At 37.8% G+C, this 22,816-nt stretch overlaps 1 pseudogene; it reads left to right on the forward strand.

Annotated features, from left to right (window-relative positions):
* Positions 1-22,549, forward strand: part of LOC131422002 (RNA exonuclease 5-like) — a 32,620-nt pseudogene extending 10,071 nt beyond the window's left edge.
* Positions 22,550-22,816: the final 267 nt, after the last annotated feature.

Here is a 22,816-nt window from a genome sequence, read left to right on the forward strand (position 1 = left end):
TGGGACGATCTTGTCTTTTCTGTGGCTGAGTAGTATTCCATTGTATATATATATACCACAACTTATTTATCCATTTATCAGTTGGTGGGCACTTGGGTTGCTTCCATGTCTTGGCTATTGTGAATAATGCTGCAATGAACATAGGGGTGCATAAGTCTCTTTGAATTGTTGATTTCAAGTTCTTTGGATAAATACCCAGTAGTGGGATAGGTGGGTCATGTGGTATTTCTCTTTTTAATTTTTTGAGAAATCTCCATACTGTTCTCCATAGTGGCTGCACCAGTTTGCATTCCCACCAGCAGTGTATGAGGGTTCCCTTTTCTCCACCTCCTCGCCAACATTCGTTATTTTCTGTCTTGGTAATTTTACCCATTCTAATGGGTGAAAAGTGATATCTCCTAGTTTTGATTTGCATTTCCCTAATGATTAGTGATGTTGAACATCTTTTTTTTTTTTTTTTTGTGAGGAGATCAGCCCTGTGCTAACATCCGCCAATCATCCTTTTTTTGCTGAGGAAGACGGCCCTGGGCTAACATCCGTGCCCATCTTCCTCCACTTTATATGGGACGCCGCCACAGCATGGCTTGCCAAGCAGTGCGTCGGTGTGCGCCCGGGATCCGAACCAGTGAACCCCGGGCCGCCGCAGCGGAGCGTGCGCACTTAACCGCTTGCGCCACTGGGCCGGCCCCATGTTGAACATCTTTTCATGTGCCTATTGGCCATCTGTATATCTTCTTTGGAAAAATGTTCATTTCCTCTGCACATTTTTTGATCAGGTTATTTGTTTTTTTTGTTGTTGAGTTGTGTGAGTTCTTTATATATTTTGGAGATTAATTGTTGGATATATAATTTGCAAATATTTTCTGCCAGTTGGTGGGTTGCGTTTTTGTTTTATTCCTGGTTTCCTTTGCCTTGCAGAAGCTATTTAGTCTGATAAAGTCCCATTTGTTTATTTTTTCTTTGTCTCCCTTGCTTGAGTAGACAGAGTATGCAAAAAGATGTTTGTAAGACCAGTGTCAAAGAGTCTACTGCCTATATTTTCTTCTAGGAGTTTAATGGTTTCACGTCTTATGTTCAAGTCTTTAATCCATTTTGGGTAATTTTTGTGTATGGTGAAAGATGATGGTCTACTTTCATTCTTTTGCATGTGGCTGTCTAGTTTTACCACCACCATTTATTGAAGAGAATTTCCTTTCTCCATTGTTATGTTCTTCGCTCCTTTGTTGAAGACTAGCTGGCCGTAGATATGTGGTTTTACTTCTGGGCTTTCAATTCTGTTCCATTGATCTGTGAGTCTGTTTTTGTACCAGTACTATGCTGTTTTGATGACTATAGCTTTGTAGTATGTTTTGAAGTCACGGATTGTGATGCCTCCAGCTTTGTTCTTTTTTCTCAGAATTGCTCTGGCTACTCAGGGTCTTTTATTGCCCCATGTGAATTTTTGGGATTCTTTGTTCTATTTCCATGAAGAATGTTACTGGGATTCTGATTGGGATTGCATTGAATCTGTAGATTGCTTTAGGTAGTGTGGACATTTTAACTATGTTTATTCTTCCAATCCATGTGAGTGGAATATCATTCCATTTCTTTATGTCATCATTGATTTCTTTCAATAATGTCTTATAGTTTTCATTGTATAGGTCTTTCAACTTCTTGGTTAAATGTGTTCATAGATATTTTATTCTTTTTGTTGCGATTGTAAATGGGAATATATTCTTGAGTTCTTTTACTGTTAGTTTGGTATTAGAATATAGAAATGCAACTGGTTTTTGTAAGTTGATTTTGTACCCTACACCTTTGCTGTAGTTGGTTATTTCTAATAGTTTTCTGATGGATTCTTTAGGGTTTTCTATATATAGAATCATGTCGTCTGCAAACAGCAAGAGTTTCACTTCTTCCTTGCCAATTTGGATACCTTTTGTTTCTTTTCCTTGCCTAATTGCTCTGGCTGAAACCTCCAGTACTGTGTTGGATAAGAATGGTGAGAGTGGGTACCCTTGTCTTGTTCCTGTTCTCAGAGGGATGGCTTTCAGTTTTTCCCCATTGAGTATGATGTTGGCTAGGGATTTGTCATATATGGACTTTATTATGTTGAGGTACTTTCCTTCTATACCCATTATATTGAGAGTTTTTATCACAAATAGATGTTGGATCTTGTCAAATGCTTTCTCTGCATCTATTGAGGTGATTGTGGGGTTTTTATTCCTCATTTTGTTAATGTGGTGTATCATGTTGGCTGATTTGTGGATGTTGAGCCATCTCTGCATCCCTTGTATAAATCCCACTTGATCATGGTGTATGATCCTTTTAATATATTGCTGTATTCAGTTCGCCAATATTTTGTTGAGGATTTTTGCATCTATGTTCATCAGTGGTATTGACGTGTAATTTTCCTTCTTTGTATTGTCCTTGTCTGGCTTTGGGATCTGGGTGATGTTGGCCTCATAGATTGAGTTAGGAAGTATTCCATCTTACTCAATTTTTTGGAATTTTTTGGAATAGTTTGACAAAGATAGGTATTAAATCTTCTTTGAATTTTTGGTGGAATTTTCCTGAGAAGCCATGTGGTCCTGGACTTTTATTTTTTGGGAGGTTTTTGATTATTGTTTCACTCTCTTTACTTGTGATTGGTTTATTTAGATTCTCTGTTTCTTCTTGATTCAGTTTTGTGAGGTTGTATGAGTCTAAGAATTTATCTATTCTTCTTGATTGTCCAATTTTTTGCCATATATTTTTTCATAGCACTCTCTTATAATCCTTTGTATTTCTGTGGTATCCATTGTAATTTCTCCTCTTTCATTTCTAATTTTATTTATTTGAGCCTTGTCTCTTTTTTTCTTAGTGAATCTGGCTACAGGTTTGTCAATTTTGTTTATCTTCTCAAAGAACTAGCTCTTAGTTTCATTGATCTTTTCTACTGTTTTTTTTTTTGGTTTCAATTTCATTTATTTCTGCTCTAATTTTTATTATTTCCTGTCTTCTGCTGACTTTGGGCATTGTTCGTTCTTCTTTTTCTAATTCTGTTAGGTGTAGTTTAAGGTTGCTTATTTGAGATTTTTCCTGTTTGTTAAGGTGGGCCTGTATTGCTATGAATTTCCCTCTTAGGACCACTTTTGCTACATCCCATATGAGTTGGTATGGTGTGTTTTCATTTTCATCTGTCTCCAGATATTTGTTGATTTCTCCTTTAATTTCTTCCATGATCCATTGGTTGTTCAGTAGCATGTTGTTTAATCTCCACATATTTGTGACTTTCCCAGCTTTTTGCTTGTCATTGATTTCTACTGTCTTAGTCTTATGGTCAGAAAAGATGCTTGATGTGATTTCAATCTTCTTAAATTTATTGAGGCTTGCCTTGTTTCCTAACATATCGTCTGTCTTTGAGAATGTTCCATGTGCACTTGAGAGGAATGTGTAATCTGCTGATTTTGGATGGAATGTTCTAAATATATCTATTAAGTCCATCGTCCAGTTTTTCATTTAATTCCACTATTTCCTTGTTGATTTTCTGTCTAGATGATCTATCCATTGATGTAAGTGGGGCATTGATGTCCCTTACTATTATTGTGGTGCTTTTAATTTCTCCTTTTAGGTCTGTTAATAGTTGCTTTATGTACTTTGATGCTCCTGTGTTAGGTGCATGTATATTTATAAGTGTTATGTCATCTTGGTAGAGTATCCCTTTTATCATTATATATTGCCCCTCTTTGTCTCTCATTGTCTTTTTTATCTTGAAGTCTACTTGGTCTGATATAAGTATAGCAACACCTGCTGTCTTTTGTTTGCCATTAGCTTAGGTGTCGTCTTCCGTCTGTTCACTGTGAGCCTGTGTTTGTCTTTAGAGCTGAGATGTGTTTCCTGGAGACAGGGTATTGTTGGGTCTTCTTTTTTAGTCCATCCAGCCACTTTGTGTCTTTTGATTGGAGAATTCAGTGCACTTACATTTAGACTGATTATTGATATAGGAGGGCTTAATACTGCCATTTTATCATTTGTTTTCCCATTGTTCTGTATGTCCCGTGTTTCTCATCCCGTGTATTTCCAACTGCCAGTTCAGTTTGGTGTTTCTCTATGGTGGTTTTCTCTTTATTTAGCATTTTTGTCTCTTTTCTGATTTTTTGTTTTGTGGTTACTGTGAGATTTGTATAAAAGATCTCATAGATGAGATAGTCCATTTTCTGCTAGCCTCTTATTTCCTTATTCTAAGCAGGTTCCCTCCCTTTCCTCTTCCCTATCTAAGTTTTTGTTGTCACAACTTATTCCATTTTGTGTGGTGGATTTGTGATTAAAATGAAGTGATTATAGTTGTTTTTGATGCTTTCCTTCCCTTTATCTTTAATGTTATAATTAAGTGTTTGCTAACCTGTTCTGATAGAGAGCTGCAGTTTTCTGATTTTGTCTGTTTATCTCCTTGCTCAAGGCTTTGTGAACCCTTTCTTTTTTTTCAGGTATGAGCGCCTTCTTGATCTTTTCTTGTGAGTGTGGTCTTGTGCTGATGAACTCCATCAACCTTTGTTTATTTGGGAGAGTTTTTATTTCTCCATTGCATCTGAAGGATAATCTCTCTGGATAGAGTATATTTGGCTTTAAAGTTTTTGTCTTTCAGAATTTTGAATATATCATCCTACGCACTCCTAGCCTATAAGCTTTCTGCTGAAAGCCTAATAGGGGTTCCTTTGTATGTTATTTTCTTCTGCCTTGCTGCCCTTAATATATTCCTTTGTCATTGACTTCTGCCAGTTTTACGAATATATGAGTTGGAGAAGGTCTTTTTATGTTGCTGTAATTAGGTGTTCTATTAGCTTCTTTTACATGTAATTGCAGCTCCTTCTCCAAGTTTGGGAAGTTCTCAGCTATTATTTCTTAGAACAAGCTCTCTGCTCCATTCTCCCCCTCTTCTTCCTCTGGAATACCTATAATCCCTATGTTGCATTTCCTAATTGAGTCAGATGTTTCTCGGAGAATTTCTTCATTTCTTTTTAGTCTTAGTTCTGTCTCCTCCTCCATCTGCAGCATTTCTATATTTCTATCCTCTAAATTGTTGATTCTGTCCACCATAATATCATCTCTGTGTTTTAAAGACTCCAGATTTTTCTTTCCCTCATTCATTGTTTTTCATCTCCAGCATTTCTGAGTTTTTTAATAGTTTCAATCTCTTTTGTGAAGAATTCTGTCTGTTCATTACTTTTATTCCTGAGATCATTAAGCTGTCTTTCTGAGTTTTCTTGTAACTCCTTGACTTTCTTTATGATAACTGTTTTGAATTCTCTGTCATTTTGACTGTAAATTTCTGTGACTTCAGGATTGATTTCTGGGTACTTGTCATTTCCCTTCTGGTCTGCAGCGTTAATATACTTCTTCATGCTTTTTGATAGGGTGGACTTTTGCTATTGCATAGTGGTTGTATCTAGTTGCAGATTCTACCTGCCACCACTTGAGGGGAGCAGGACCTGTGTTTCTAAGCCTGCTGTGACCCCTGGCAGATGTGCCTGTCTGTTGGAAGCTGTGCTGACAGGAGCCGTCAGTGTTTGCCTACTGGCCACTGCTGCTTTACACGCGTATGTGCAGGCGCTCTGCCGGAGGCCCCCTGCTCTGGCCAGTGGGCTGAGCTGGTGTGCCAGGCAGGAGTGAGGGAGGGGTGCTTGCTTTTACCTGTGTGATCCCATGCACTCCCACTCTACACTCAGTGTCTGCCTACATGGGATGCTTGGCTTGGTGTGGATGCCCCCATGATTATTTAGCTGCCTCGATGTAGAGTGTTCCCACAGGCTGGAAGACAACTCCGAGAGCACAACCATTCCCATGGAGGGCTGCCTTCTCCCCCTTCTCCTCTCAGGGTTGCATGCTGACTGCCACACAAGGGCCAACGCCCTAGATCAATGCTGCTTGGGAGAGGAGATCCCCTTATTTATTTCCACTGCCTCCCAGGGGGACCCATCACCCCCTCCTTCAGACATATGGCTGTGTGCCTCTCTCAGATGTCTGTTGTGTTGTGTGTATGTCCTCTGTTGGTTTATGAATATCCTTTTCATTGTATCTTAGCAGGGAGAGACTAAGAGAAGAGCTCACAATGTCACTTCCCTGAAAGTTCATTTTCTTGGCTGCTTTACAAGTGACTTATTCCATCTTCTGTTAATGAGGAAATACTTTAAATGCAGTGTTTCCTGGAGTGTGGGATGTGTACCATGGTGGGTAAAGTGATGAACATGACCTGAAATAGCATTGAAATGCTTAGGAAGTTATTCCTTTTTCAATTTTCTTTCATTCCTTCTTAACATATTAAAAAGAAGTCAATATTTCTTTAACACTTCAGCACTTCTCCAATACTTCTGCTCCTCTTCCCACCCCACCTTCATTTTCTTTAATAAATAGAGTAAGTCTGGGCTCAGAGCCTTGGTCAGTTATGTAGTATAAATTTAATAAAAATGCTTTGATTTCATTTTATTTTCTTTGCTACCTCTTAATCATAGCAATGATGTTAAGTTTCATTTTTTTTTAAAAAAAACAACTCTTTTCTGATATAATTAACCTACTATACAATTCATTCATTTAAAGTATACAATTAAATAGTTTTTAGTATCATTACAGAGTTTTACAACCATCACTACAATCAATTTTAGGACACTTTCATCACCCCAAAAGAAACCCCATGCTATCGTTTACCCCCAGTGCCCTTAGCCCTAGGCAACCACTAATCTGCTCTCTGTCTATAGATTTACCTCTTGTGGATATTTCACATAAATGGTATCGTACAATATGTGGTCTTTTGTAACTGACTTCTTTCACTTAGCATAAAGTTTTTAAGGTTCATCCACGTTGTAGCATATATCAGTACTTCATTTATTTTCGTTCTAATGATATTCCATATATGAATATACAACATTTAATTTATCCATTCATCAGTTGATGGACATTTGGGTTGTTTCCACTTTTTTGCCTTTTATGAAGAATGCTGCTGTGAACATTCAGGTACAAGTTTTGGTGTGCACATGTGTTTTCATTTTTCTTGGGTATAGACCTAGGTGTGGAATTGCTGGGTTATATGGTAGCTCTGTGTTTAACTTTTTGAGGAATTACCACTGTTTTCCAAAGCAGCTGCTCCATTTTACATTCCCTCCAGCAATGTGTAAGGGTTCCATTTTCTGCACATCCTCGTCAATACTTGTTACTCTCTGTCTTTTTGATTATACCTATCCTAGTGGGTGTAAAGTAGTATCTCATTGTGATTTTGATTTGCATTTCTCTGATGGCTAATGATGTTGAGCATCTTTTCATATGCTTCTTGGCCATTTGTATATCTTTTCACATCCTTTGTCCATTTTTTAATTGGGCTATCTTTTTTATTATTGAGTTATTGGATACATAAATTTTCTTTTAAAATAAATTTACTTAAGTAAAAGAGCTATCTTTAAAATGGAATTAATAGTTCATATATCATGGGATTGCCATAAGGATTAAATGAGTTAATGTACAAAAGGTGCTTAGTATGTTGCCTGGCACATAGTGCTTAAGAAAAGTTAGTTATTTTTTTTTGTTATTATTGCCACTAATAATATAGACAAAGAGGGCAGCAGGTATAATGTCTCTCAGATTTGGAGATGCCTCTCTTTTCTGGTCTAGACCATCTTTTGATTCTTTAATTGTAATCAGTTGGAAACTTCAGGGTGCTGTGACATAGAAACTGGTCAAAGCTTTTCATAACTCTCCTTTATTTCTTTTCAAACAAGATCCAGGTATTTACCTTTACTGTTTCAGCCTCTGTCTGACGGTAGGAATCTTCAATGATTCTAACACTTTTTGGCCTCTGAGCTGAATGTCCCTGGTTATTGACTTAGAGTATCCAGCCAAGGGGGTACCCTAAACCTGTAGGTGAACTTCTGTAGGGGATTTTTCAGGCTCTGATTCCAGAAAATGCAAGCATGTTTCTGAACAGGGATCTCAGAGAAATCTCAAGGGTAGAGTTGTGTGCAAGGATGCGCATGATGAATGTTACTTAAACTTTCACCTACAGTGAGATCTTTTTAGATCTCTACTATGGTGGAATCTCATTCCTACTTTTTCTTGCTTTATTTAGGAAAGAAAGATGCCACATGCAGTCATTTGCATACTTTATTCATCCTTTCTTAGTGCCTACATGGAAAAGGTCTGGTGACTTTGGATTTAGCCACAATTTAGTTATAATCTCTTTTCTTATAAGGAGGAACAATTTTTACTAGGTAACTGCCAGACTTAGTATATCTCCTAGGATAGCAGCTTACGTTATTCTCCCAGAATATAAAAATGAGTGGATGGAGAAAAAATTGAGGACAGAGATCACCTCTTATTTGATCTTTTGATGTCTGACATAGAGAAGGTGCCCAGCAAATGTGGTATTTCAGTTTTTCCTGGATGAATCTAAGAGTGATGTTTAGCATCTCTAGTTCTAATGGCAAATATTTTATTTCTTTTCCTCCTAGGTTTTCCTGACTGTGAGAACTTCATACCTACCAAATGTAATGGTTTTATAAAAGACAACAGTCCTCTTTGGACTTGACTGTGAAATGGTAAGTATTACTTCTGATTTTTCAACTGGAGTGTTGCAAACTAGGGTCTAGTACAAGATAATTTCTTTTTTTTCTGTGTGTGTGTGAGGAAGATTGGCCCTGAGCTAACATCTGTGCCCATCTTCATCTATTTTGTATATGGGATGCCCCCACAGCGTGGCTTAATGAGTGGTGCATAGGTCTGCACCCAGGATCCAAACCTGTGAACCCTGGGCCACCGAAGCGGAGTGTGTGAACTCAACCACTACGACCACCAGGCCGGCCCCAGAGAAGATGATTTCTTGAGTCTAATGCACCAATGAACCAATACATTCAGTTCCAATATTCAGTTTAAATAACTGAAAGTAGACTCTCCTACTCACATTTTAAAAAACTTAGATCTATGCTCCAGGATGAAGACTAAATATCATATAAGTTTTCTAACTAGTTGCTATGTTTAATCAAATCTATGTATAATACCAGAAGTTTACTCCTTCTGTCTTTTGAACAGTGTTTTTTGCTATTATTGCCTTGAAGACTGCCTCAATTAACATCAGTGTGGCTTAGTTTTACTCATTTAAGATCAGAAGTAGGATTTCCCTGCTTAAGCTCCCCATGTGTTTTACTTTGTTTAATTAGTAAGTCTCCTTTCAAAGACAGTGCATCCCCTCTCACTTAGTACTCAGGTAACAGTTTCTCAATTCTTAACAGAGTGGCTAAGAGCTAACGTTTTGGAGTCTGTCATATCAGGGTGTGTTTCTTGGTCTTGCCTGTGGCCATGTCACCTTAGACAAATTCCCTAACCTCTCTCAGTCTCAGCTTCTCTCTCTGTGAAGTGGGGACAATAATAGAGACAATAATAACCTCATTGGGTTATTATGAGGTGGTATATATAAAATGCTTAGTACTGCATTAGATGATAATAGAGTGTGCTAATAAAAATTACTTATTAGTGTACTTAGCATAATACTGGGATGTAGTACACTCAATAAATGGTACAATTATGATTGATGTTATTTCCATTTATCTTCCTTCAGCACATCCTTCCCAGAGAAATTGTACTGTGTTGGTTGCCTTGAGTGTAACGTTCAGCAGCCTGCCCAGCTTTAATTTCCTTCATACTGGATCCTCTAGTCAGCACCAGGCTGTGCCATTGTCACAGAGACCCCGGTAGATTAGGGTAGATGGCAGTTGACATAGTCTGAATAATGAGAGGAAGCAGGAGTGTCCACAGTTCAGCAGCCTGACTATGTCCTGGTCTTTCAGTGCCTCACATCCAAGGGGAGGGAACTAACACGCATCTCACTGGTTGCTGACGGAGGCTGCTGTGTTGTGGATGAACTTGTTAAACGTGACAGCAAGATTCTGGATTACCTCACCAGGTATTTTTCACCTTGCCTTCAGCTCTTTCTCATTCTCATGGAATGAGACCTAAAAGGAATAGCGTGTAGCTTCTGTTTAGTTTGGTATTATCTACTTATATATTATCAGAGAAAAGGCTGGGGCATCCCAACTGTAAATTTTTATGCTGAAATTGCTCTTACCCTTTGTGCTTTCTAATCTTCCTGTGACCTTCAGTCGGCAGAATATTATCTTCCCTGTCATAGAGTCGACCCAACTGTAGTCATTATCTAGTAACTGCCAAATGGCTGGAGCTTTGCTCTCTGATAAGACCTCATCTGAAAAATCTGCACATCCTCATTTGGCAGGCAAATGATGTTAGAGCTTAATCTGCATTGACCTCAAAAACCAAAACAATACTAAGTTATTCCATAACAGAAATTTGAAGCTGAAAAATAATAGTCTATCTTTCCAAAGATTAGCATATAATTTCAGAATATACCCACTACAGTGATTTAGGCAAAGAAAAGCCAATGAAACATTATTCTTTCTGCCCATTTAAGTTGCACCAGTAGCTTCATGCTTACTTAGGCACAGAAAGGCCATAACAGTGATAAATACTGTCCTATTAATAGACATGATAATTAGACAATATTCTTAAGGGACAGTGATGTGTGCAAAGATGTATATATAAGCATGCTTGTCACAGTACTGCAAAAATACGGGAGTATAAATGTCTGAAAGTAGGGGATTAGTTAAAATATATACATACAGTGGGATACTTTGTAACCATTTAAAAGGATGGGCTGAAATAAACTATTGATGTGAAAACTTGTTCACGGTATATGGCAAATGATAAAATCATGTTATTGTTACCGAACCTGAAGTGAGTCCACTCACCTGTCACGCAGCAAGCCAATCTCTGATACCAGGTGTAGTGGAAGAAAATAGGAAGTTTATTGCAAAGCGCTGAGCAAGGAGAATGGGCAGCTAACACTGTAATCCTGAACTCCTCAAAAAGCTACAAGTAAGGGAGGGGGGTCATGTGGCTAAAGTTTAGAATCTGTCGTAGCTTCTCAGTGCTCCTGTGAGATGCATCTTCGGGCAGGGGCTGTCAGCAAGCTACTCTCTTATCACTGGTCCTCCTACTATTCTGCAAAGTAAGCTCAGAAACTTTTGTTATTTTGTTTTCCATGTTAACCTTTTGGGTACAAGGCATGGTTTCAGCCTAAACCAGGGAAATTTTAACCCCTTCATCCTCAGTTTCATTATAAAGTAGCATATGAATTATGATTACATTTTTATAAAAATAAAATACACACATGAATATATGTGTATCAAAAAATATGAAAGGATATTTACTAAAATGTAAAAAGTGATGATCTCTGGATGGTAGGATTATGGGTAGTTTTTAATTTCATCTTTGTTTATTTGTATCTTCATCCTTTCTACAGTGAGCATATATTAATTTTTTTAAATATTCTTTTGAAATGGCTTTCCAGGGAGAAAAACTTAATATCCTGGCCTGTCCATTTCTCCTTTTTTTTAAATTGATGTTTTAATGGTTTTTAACATGGTGAAATTTTGGGTTGTGCATTTTTTTTGTCCATCACCATATATATGACTCCTTTCACCCCTTGTGCCCACCACCCACCCCCACTGCCCCTGGTAATCACAATACAGTTTTCTCTGTCCATGTGTTGGTTTATATTCCACATATGAGTGAGATCATGCAGTGTTTGTCTTTCTCTTTCTGGCTTATTTCACTTAACATAATACGCTGCAGGCCCATCCATGTTGTTGCAAATGGGACGATTTTGTCTTTTTTTATGGCTGAGTAGTATTCCATTGTATATATAAACCACATTTTCTTAATCCAGTCGTCAGTCGAGGGACTCTTAGGTTGCTTCCACTTCTTGGCTATGGTGAATAAGGCTGCAATGAACATAGGGGTGCATAAGCCTCTTTGGATTGTTGATTTCAGGTTCGTTGGATAGATTCCCAGTAATGGGATGGCTGGGTCTTAGGGCATCTCTATTTTTAAGTCTTTGAGGAATCTCCATACCGTTTTCCATAGAGGCTGCACCAGTTTGCATTCCCACCAGCTGTGCGTGAGGGTTCCTGTTTCTCCACATCCTCTTCAACACTTGTTGTTTTTTTGTCTTGGTGATTATAGCCATTCTAACGGGCGTGAGGTGGTATCTTAGTGTTGTTTTGATTTGCATTTCCCTGATGATTAGTGATGTTGAACATCTTTTCATATGCCTATTGGCCATCTGTATATCTTCTTTGGAGAAGTGTCAGTTCATTTCCTCTGCCCATTTTTTGATTGGGTTGTTTGTTTTTTGGTTGTTCAGTTGTGTGAGTTCTTTATATATTAAGGAGATCAACCCCTTGTCAGATGTATGTTTTGCAAATATTCTCTCCCAGCTGGTGGGTTGTCTGTTCATCTTGATTCTGGTTTCGTTTGTCTTATAGAAGCTCTTTAATCTGATAAGGTCCCACTTGTTTATTTTTTCTTTCGTTTCCCTAGTCTGGGTAGGTATGTCATCTGAAAAGATTCCTTTATAACCAATGTCAAATAGTGTGTTGCCTATATTTTCTTCTATGAGTTTTATAGTTTCAGGTCTCACCTTCAGGTCTTTGATCCATTTTGAGTTAATTTTTGTGAATGACGATAGCAGATGGTCCACTTTCATTCTTTTGCATGTGGCTGTCCAGTTTTCCCAACACCATTTATTGAAGAGACTTTCCTTTCTCCATTGTATGCTCTTAGCACCTTTGTCGAAAATTAGCTGTCCGTATATGTGTGGTTTTATTTCTGGGCTTTCAATTCTGTTCCATTGATCTGTGTGTCTGTTTTTGTACCAGTACCATGCTGTTTTGATTACTATTGCTTTGTAGTATGTTTTGAAGTCAGGGATTGTGATGACTCCTGCTTTGTTCTTTTTTCTTAGGATTTCTTTAGCTATTTGGGGTCTTTTCTTGCCCCATATAAATTTTAGTATTCTTTTTTCTATTTCTGTGAAGAATGTCATTGGGATTCTGATTGGGATTGCATTGAATCTGTAGATTGCTTTAGGTAATATAGACATTTTAACTCTGTTTATTCTTCCAATCCATGTGCATGGGATATCTTTCCATTTCTTTATGTCATCATGGATTTCTTTCAATAATGTCTTGTAGTTCTCATTGTATAGGTCATTCACCTCCTTGGTAAGATTTATTCCTAGGTATTTTATTCTTTTTGATGCAATTGTAAATGGTATTATCTTTTTGAGCTCTCTTTCTGTTAGTTCATTATTAGCATACAGAAATGCAACTGATTTTTGTAGATTGATTTTGTACCCTGCAACTTTGCTGTAGTTGTTGATTGTTTCTAATAGTTTTCCAACAGATTCTTTAGGGTTTTCTATATATACAATCATGTCATCTGCAAATAGTGAGAGTTTCACTTCTTCGTTACCTATTTGGATTCCTTTTATTCCTTTTTCTTGCCTAATCGCTCTGGCCAAAACATCCAGTACTATGTTGAACGGGAGTAGTGAGAGTGGGCAGCCCTGCCTCATTCCTGTTCTCAGAGGAATGCCTTTCAGTCTTTCCCCGTTGAGTATGATGTTGGCTGTGGGTTTGTCATAAATAGCCTTTATTATGTTGAGGTACTTTCCTTCTATTCCCATTTTGTTGAGAGTTGTTTTCATTAATGGATATTGTATGTTGTCAAATGCCTTCTCTGTGTCTATTGAGATGATCATGTGGTTTTTATTCTTTGTTTTGTTGATGTGATGTATCACGTTGATTGATTTGCGGATGTTGAACCATCCCTGCGTCCCTGGTATAAATCCCACTTGATCATGGTGTATGACCTTTTTAATGTATTGTTGTATTTGGTTTGCCAATATTTTGTTGAGGATTTTTGCATCAATGTTCATCAGCGATATTGGCCTGTAATTTTCTTTCTTTGTATTGTCTTTGTCTGGCTTTGGTATCAGGGTGATGTTGGCCTCATAGAATGATTTAGGAAGTGTTCCATCTTCCTCTATTTTTTGGAATAGTTTGAGGAGGATGGGTATTAAATCTTCTTTGAATGTTTGGTAAAATTCACCGGAGAAGCCATCTGGTCCTGGACTTTTATTTTTTTGGGAGGTTTTTGATTACTATTTCAATCACTTTACTTGTGATTGGTCTATTCAGATTCTCCATTTCTTCCTGGTTCAGTTTTGGGAGGTTGTATGAGTTTAAGAATTTATCCATTTCTTCTAGAATGTCCAATTTGTTGGCATATAATTTCTCATAGTATTCTCTTATAATCCTCTGTATTTCCATGGTATCCGTTGTAATTTCTCCTCTTTCATTTCTAATTTTATTTACTTGAGCCTTTTCTCTTTTTTTCTTAGTAAGCCTGGCTAAGGGTTTGTCGATTTTGTTTATCTTCTCAAAGAACCAACTGTTTGTTTCATTAATCCTTTCTACTGTTTTTTTTGGTCTCAATTTCATTTATTTATGCTCTGATTTTTATTATTTCTCTCCTTCTGCTGACTTTGGGCTTTGTTTGTTCTTCTGTTTCTAGTTCTCTTAGGTGTAGTTTAAGGTTTCCTATTTGGGCTTTTTCTTGTTTGTTAAGGTGGGCTTGTATCGCTATGAGTTTCCCTCTCAGGACTGCTTTTGCTGCATCCCATATGGTTTGATATGGCATGTTATCATTTTCGTTTGTTTCCAGATAGCTTTTGATTTCTCCTTTAATTTCATCAATGATCCATTGGTTGTTCAGTAGCATGTTGTTTAATCTCCACATTTTTGTCACTTTCCCAGTTTTTTTTTCATGGTTCATTTCCAGTTTCATAGCCTTATGGTCTGAAAAGATGCTTGTTATGATTTCAATCTTCTTAAATTTATTGAGGCTTGCTTTGTTTCCCAACATATGGTCTATCCTAGAGAATGTTCCATGCGTGCTTGAGAAGAATGTGTAGTCAGCTGTTTTTGGATGGAGTGCTCTGTATATGTCTACTAGGTCCATCTTGTCCAGTTTTTCATTTAAGTCTACTATTTATTTATTTACTTTTTGTCTGGATGATCTATCCATTGATGTAAGTGGGGTATTAAGATCCCCTACTATTATTGTGTTGTTGTTAATGTCTCCTTTTAGGTTTGTTAATAGTTCCTTTATGTACATTGGTGCTCCTATGTTGGGTGCATATATATTTATAAGTGGTATGTCTTCTTGGTGGAGTGTCCCTTTTATCATTATATATTTCCCTTGTTTGTCTTTCTTAACCTGTTTTATCTTGAAGTCTATCTTATCTTGTCTGATATGAGTATGGCAGCACCTGCTTTCTTTTGTTTGCCATTAGCTTGGAGTATTGTCTTCCATCCTTTCACTCTGAGCCTGTGCTTGTCTTTAGTGCTAAGATGTGTTTGCTGAAGGCAGCATATTGTTGGGTCTTGCTTTTTAATCCATCCTGCCACTCTGTATCTTTTGATTGGAAAGTTCAATCCATTTACATTTAGGGTAATTATTGATATATGAGGGCTAAATGTTGCTATTTTGTCACTTATTTTCTTGTTCTTTTGTGTTTCCTTTGTTTCTTGTCCCATTTGTTTTGGACTGCCAATTCACTTTCGTTGTTCTGTCTTATTACTCTTCTAGTTTTCTCTTTGTTTATCATATGTGGTTTTGTTTTGATTATTTGTTTAGTGGTTACCTTGAGGTTTGGGTAAAAAATCTTGTGTATGAGATAGTCCATTATCTGATGGCCTCCTGTTTCCTTATACTAAGTCAATTCAGTCACTTTCCTCTTCCCCTTCTAAGTCGTTCTTGTTATACCTTATTCTATCTTGTGTTGTGGCTGTGTGTTTACAATGATGAGGTTAAATTTATTTTTGGTGAGTTCCTTCCTTTGATCTTTGATTTTAGTATTTAAGTGGTTGCTAACCTATTCCGGTAAAGATCTACTATTTTTCTGAGTTTATCTACCTATTTTTCTCCTTGCTCCAAGCTTTGTGTTCCCTTTCTCTTCTTTTTTTCAGGCCTGAGGGCCTTCTTGAGTATTTCTTGTAGTGGGGGTCTCGTGGCCATGAACTCCCTTAGCTTTTGTTTATCTGGGAGAGTTACTATTTCTCCATCATATTTGAAGGATATTTTTGCTGGATAGAGTATTCTTGGCTGAAAGTTTTTGTCTTTCAGTATTTTGAACATATCATTCCAGTCTCTCCTAGCCTGTAAAGTTTCTGTTGAGAAATCCGCTGAGGGCCTAATGGGAGTTCCTTTGTATGTTGTTTTTTGTTTTTGTCGAGCTGCCCTTAATATTATTTCTTTGTCATTGACTCTGGCTAGCCTTACCACTAGGTGTTGTGGAGAAGGCCTTTGTCTGTTAATATATTTAAGTGACCTGTTGGCTTCACATAGTGGTATTTCCTGCTCCTTCCCCAGATTTGGGAAATTCTCAGCTATTATTTCCTTGAATAGGCTCTCTGTTCCTCTTTCCCTCTCTTCTCCCTCAGGAATACCTATAATTCTTATGTTACATTTCCTAATAGAGTCAGATATTTCTCAGAGTCTTTCTTCATTTCTTTTTAGTCTTAGTTCTCTCTCCTCTTCCATCTGGAGCATATCTGTATTCCTATCCTCTAAAATGCTAATTCTTTCCTCCATGTTGTCAGCTCTGTTCTTTAAAGATTCCAGATTCTCCTTTATCTCCTCCATTGTGTTCTTTATCTCCATCAGCACTGATTGGTTTTTTTTTTATGATTTCAATCTCTTTTGTGAAGAAACTCCTAATCTCATTTAATTGTGTTGTCTCGTATTTCGTTGAGTGTTTTTATGATAGCTATTTTGAAATCTCTGTCATTTAGATTATGGATTTCTGTGTCTTCGGGGTTGGTTTCTGGGTGCTTGTCATTTTCCTTCTGGTCTGGTGATTTCATGTATCTTTGCATTGTGGTTCCTGTGTTGGCTTGGTTTTTCCTCATCCTGGAAATCTCTGGTTGCAATTTCCACCCACCACCACTGTGTGGTGGTAAGGTGCTGTGTAGTCTAAGCCCCAGAGCTCTGCCCAGGTTTTTCTGCTGCGATCCGCAGTTTTTATTTATTTTTTTTCTGCTGTGCTCCGCAGGTCGGGTCGCTTGATCTGTTCTGCCGTGGATCGCTTGGTCTGGTCTGGTCGGTTGAGCTGCAGAGTCCGGTTTGCGCAGAGGGGGGGCTCTCTCTTTTGCCCTCTGGGTCCCTGGCATGGGGGGCTTCTCGTTTGCCCCTCTTTATCCGCTCTCTGGGGTGCTCAGATGTTGATGGTAGCCCTGTGGCTCTTCTGAGTCCTCTGTGCGGGAGTTTCCCCCTGGCTGAGAGAGCCTGAAGAGCTACGGTTTCCCTGCCGAGGGCCGCCCCTCCCCCCTCTCTGGGAGCCGCAGGGACCGGGATCACTGATCTGATGGGGAGGGAGAGGAGTTCTCCTTACCTCTCCCCACTTCCTCTTCCTCCGGGGGCCCAGCACGTTCCACTCTCAGATGTGCGGCATTGTGGACCTTTCCGATCTAGCTTTTCACTGTCTGGGATTCTGTTGTTGGTCTGTGACTGTTCCTTTTGTTGTATCTTATCAGGGGAAGAGTTCACGGGAAAGCTCACTCCACCATGACGCTGACGTCACCTCCATTTCTCTTTTTTATTGAAAGCTTGTCAGAAATCACAAAGAAAATTCTCAGTGATGACCAAACTCAAAGATGTACAGAGACAGTTAGAACTGCTTCCTCCTGACCTATGTTTATGGGTCACTCAGACTTGGATCTCAGAGCCCTGAAAGTGAATATCTAATTGAAGACTTAGTTTTCTAGTATATATGCCTGTTCCATTTATCTCAAATCTAAAGCCTTGCGCTCTTCTATTGTCCAGCACACTTGTTTTTGTTTTTTTCTTTAGCATAGGATGCTGCTCATTCTACTCTCTTTCCTCCTCAGATGATACATCATATATTACTGATAAATTGTTGCCTTATGTCAGAGAGCAGGGCAGAATATTTAAGCTACAGTTCTCAGCCAAAGCTATTTTGGGGTAGGTTTGTTTGCGTATTATAATGTTGTCCTGACAAATTGCACAGAAGTTAGCATATAGTATCTTATTTAATGCATATTGTAAAATTGAAGGTCTCTGTTCTCCTTCTTAGTTGTAAGCATTATTCCTTTCATTTCTTGTGTATCCTGGGATCCTAACTCCAGAGAGAAATATGATTCAGAAATGATGAAATTGTGGGAATAGAAAAAAAAAGGGGTTTGCATTCACAGCTGAGGGTTGATGGATAGAACTGGACAGGAAGGGGCAGAAAAGTTAACCTAAGTTTCAAAACAACATTCCTATATTGAATGTATCCTATTATGTACAAACACATTCATTATAGAATGGCTTAAAATATCCCAAAAAACTGAAAATATTCTACAAGACTGATTAAATAAATTATGGTTATCTGTATTATCGAATACTTTGTTATTGTTTTTCAAAAGAATGTCATAGATCTGTATGTGCTTATTAGGACACCTCTTTAAGATACTACAGGGAATAAAATGGAGATGCAGAACAAGATCTGTATATGCCTAGATTATCAATATGATACAGATTAGATTTAGATATATCTATAGACATAAACATATTACATATTTTTAATGTTTTTAAAAAAAACAAGAAAGAATTTAAGTAATATAGAAACTTGTATATAAATAGAAAATTTCTGGAAGGTAACTTTAAAGAATGACTACATCTAAGAAAATGAGATAGGGAGTTGACTGGGGAGTGGGCCAGAGACTTTTTATAGGGTACTCTTTTGTCCAGATGATATACATGCTGTAGACAAAGCCATTCCTCATTGTTCCACATCCTCAGTAGCTATCTCAGGTCCTGGCACTTAGGAATAATATTGTGATGCAAATCTGATAATCAGAATACTGAAATTTTACTTACAGCAGAATATTTGAGGTGGTTGAAGGAACATAACACTAAAACTACTCCCAGGTATGTCAATTTTATCTTGACTTTCCAAGAAGGATATACAGTGTCCGGATAGGCTTGGTCATGATGCCACAGAAGATGCTAGAACAACCCTTGAATTGACTCAGTGTTTCTTTAAGTATGGACCAAAGAAGGTTAGTGTCTTTGACCTGTGTGTTTGCTTTTCTTACAATTATGGGACTAGAACAAATAATTACAGATTGCCATCTCCTGTTGTTAGCTTTCTTTACAAAAATGGAAATGTAATTCAAGCTGAGCATATATTCTATTCAGAATTAAGACCTATATCACTTGTACAATGTAGTGGTTAAGTACATAGTCTTAGAAGTTGGACTGTTTTTAAATAAAGACTCTACTATGTTTAGCTGTATGATCTAGAGCAATTTCTCTGAACAACTTCAGTTTCTAGGTCTGTGAAATGGGAACATCTCTGGGATATTGGTGAAGGTAAATGAGATACTGTGTATGAAGCGTCTTAGCACAGTGCCTTGAATATGTTAAGCACCATAATGTGCTGTTTATTATTGTAGCTGATGCTAATACTTGCAGTAATTATAAAAAATCTACATAGATTTTTGCTCTCTTGGGGTAGGGGGAGCAAACCAGTGTTCCAACAGCAGTTCAGTGGGTATGGATTAGAACAGCACAATAAGGGAGACATTGAAGAGGACGTAGGTTCTGACAGACCTTGTTTTTTTTTTTTTAAAGATTTCATTTATTTATTTTTTACCCCCAAAGCCCCAGTGGATAGTTGTATGTCATAGCTGCACATCCTTCCAGTTGCTGTATGTGAGACGCGGCCCCAGCATGGCCGGAGAAGCAGTGCGCGCCCGGGATCTGAACCCGGGCCGCCAGCAGCGGAGCGCGCGCGCTTAACTGCTAAGCCACAGGGCCGGCCCTGACAGACCTTGTTATAATGCATTCTAACCTATTAGATTGTCCCATTGCATGATATCTTCTGTTATGACTCCATTAGAAATAAATCATCGTCCATGTAGAATAATGAACAGCCAGAGTAGTGTTTTGTGTCATGGTGATAGAAGGACATTCTAAAATATCTTATTGGGCGTGTAAATAATAATACCCACCATTCACTGAGATCTTACTTAAGTGTACTGTTCTAAAATGTTTTGTATACGTTATCTTATCCTTATAGCAACACTGTAAGTTAACCATTATTATCATGTCAATTTTATGTATGATTATATTGAAGTTTTGAAAGGTTAGATAACTTATCTAGGGTTCCACAGCTAGTCAGAGGTGGAATCAGGATTCAAACCCACATTTGTCAGATTCCAAAGCCTGTCTTTGCTCTACATTAGGGGTTAGCAAACTTTTTCTGTAAAGGCCACATAGTAACTATTTTAGGCTTTACAGGCCATACTGTCTCTATCACAACTACTCAACTTGCTGTTGGTAGTGTAAAAGCAGCCATAACAGTATGTCGATGAATGGGCATAGCCATGTACCAATAAAACTTTATTTACAAAAACAGGCGTTGGGCTGGACTTGAGGCAATGACTGGAATATGCCAGCCCCTGCTCTAAACCACTACATCAGAGATTCTAAAAACTTTTTGTTCTCAGGACCCATTTACCCTCAAAGAGCTTTTGTTTATGTGGGTCATATCTATCAACATTTACCATATTAGAAATTAAACATGAAAAAAATAATCTTAATATTTATTAACTTGTTAAAAATATGCCCCAAACCCATTGCATGTTAACACACAAAATGTATTTTTTATGGAAAAAAAACATTTTCAGAAAAAATTAGTGGGAAGTGTCTTATTGTTTTACATATTTTGCAAATATCTTTAATATCTAGCTTAATAGGAGACAAGTGACTTTCTCATATCTGCTTTTACATTCAATCTGTTGTGTTATGTAGTTGGAGAAGGAAAGACTTCATGTAAGGGTCTGTGGAACCCCCAGGAGTTCTTGAACCACACTTTGAGAACCGCTGCATTCTATTTTCATGCCACTTGATTTCCAGTGAAGATTTTATGTCACTTGGGTAAAAACTAAGGAAATCTGAATTAAGCATGGAGTTCAGTTAATAATAACATCAATAGTGGTTCATTTATGTATCAAATGCATCATACCAATCAATTAATAATAGTTGAAAATGGGAGTAGGGTATATGGGAACTCTGTACTATCTTCATAATTTTTCTGTAAATCTAAAAGGATTCTAAATAAAAAGTTTATATCTCACTCTTTACATCACAACTCCCAAGTGGTCTCCCATTTTGTGGAAGAAGAATAAACTAGAATACACTGTTCATGATTTTGTATTAAACCAGAAAGAAAGCTTTTTTTGATAATGCCATAAAAGCCATTCTTTTCTCATTTCCAAAAGTTGTATGTTTGCAGAGAAGTAAATTTTAAGTGACTGACTATGGAATGAATGATGAGCCAAAATTGCCATCCCTTTTCACTTAGCCCTCTTTGGCCCTTTCCTGTATTCATGTAACAACATCACCAGCTGGTGACAGATTGCCATTCTTGGCTGAGCAGCCAGAAACCATCTGGTAACTATCGAAGCCAGCCTGGGACTATGGCAATGGCCAAAGCCACTGTCTACAGAAGCAGAGAACACCACTTGAGTGGGTTTTTCTTGGATTTTTTTTTTTAACTTCAGATGCATTGCAAGAAATTAGATGATTTTTACCACTTTATTTTCTTCAGGATTGCAGAACTAAATCTGGAGGCACTAGCCAGTCACCAAGAACTGCAAGCAGCAGTCCAAGAGCCAAGAAATACAACAGAAGTAGTTCAGCAGGCAAACACAAGGTAGTATTTTTCCGTTCTAAACAAGAGCAAAGACAAATGGAGAATCTAGTTTCTTATTTAAAAACAAAATGTGGGAGTATTTTTCCCTCTTTTTAGTCTATTGAGAAAAGTTTACCAATAGAATGAGTAACATTCTTCCATCACAAAAACCATGGAGGGAAAAATAACCACCTTCTGCCCTAAATAGTATCTAATTATTTTTCTAGTTTTATGAGTCTAGTGACTGGTCTTAAATGACTTCCTTTACAGAAAAGTAAGACATTGAAATGCATTGAACTTAGTTGCATTAGGGGAGATGCTAGGCTAGTGGGTATTTTGATTAGAAGAGTCATCCATGGCCTTGATGTATTGCCCAGGTTAGGGGAAAAAACAAAACAAAACAGAAAACAGCCTCAGACGAGGTTTCTCTCCACATCATCCTAAATATCTCAGATCCTTAGATCTGGCCTAACCTTTGATAGAGAGCTTTGAGTGTATTTCTTGTTTATCCTTTGTCCCTCTAAATATAAAGCAACACTGTCCAATATGATTTCTATAATAGTAGAAGCGCTCCATGTCTGTGCTGTCCGGTAAGGTCCACACAACACAGTACAGTACATGTGACTAGTGGAATTGAGGAACTGAATTTTAATTTTATTTAATTTTAATTTAAATAGCCACGTGTTGCTGGTGGCTGCCATATTAGTGCAAGTACAGAGAAATAACTCTTGGGTTAGGGAAAACTTGTTTTTACCTTATTCTCTTCTACTTCTTTACAGTGTTTTAGAATGCTCTACTCAATGGGTCCGAAGCTCCTTTTCTTGACTTGAGAGGCAGATGTTAGTGAATTTTCTTCTTCCAGGAACTGTCAAAACTATTAAGTGCCTTTCCAATAAACAGGCGCATGACCTGCTATCTCTTTGAAGGTTGATTCAGAGCAGAGGAGAATGTAGCCCTTTGCAACCCATGCAAGTGTCAAGGTTTTTTTCATCAGCAACTCTGGCTACCATTAGCAAGTCTGGCTTCTGTCTTACATCTTGTATAGAGCACTTTTAGGAGCAGAACTGTCAGCTGCCAGTGTCTGCTTCCAGAGGCCAACAGGCCTGTGGCCTTTGGCCTTGCACACTACTTTGCATTTCTGTTTGGTTTCTGGTTCATGGAGACTTTTATCTTGGTTTTTAGCCTGACTAT

The sequence above is a fragment of the Diceros bicornis genome, chromosome 26, assembly GCF_020826845.1.
Source record: "Diceros bicornis minor isolate mBicDic1 chromosome 26, mDicBic1.mat.cur, whole genome shotgun sequence".
Taxonomy (NCBI): Eukaryota; Metazoa; Chordata; class Mammalia; order Perissodactyla; family Rhinocerotidae; genus Diceros; species Diceros bicornis.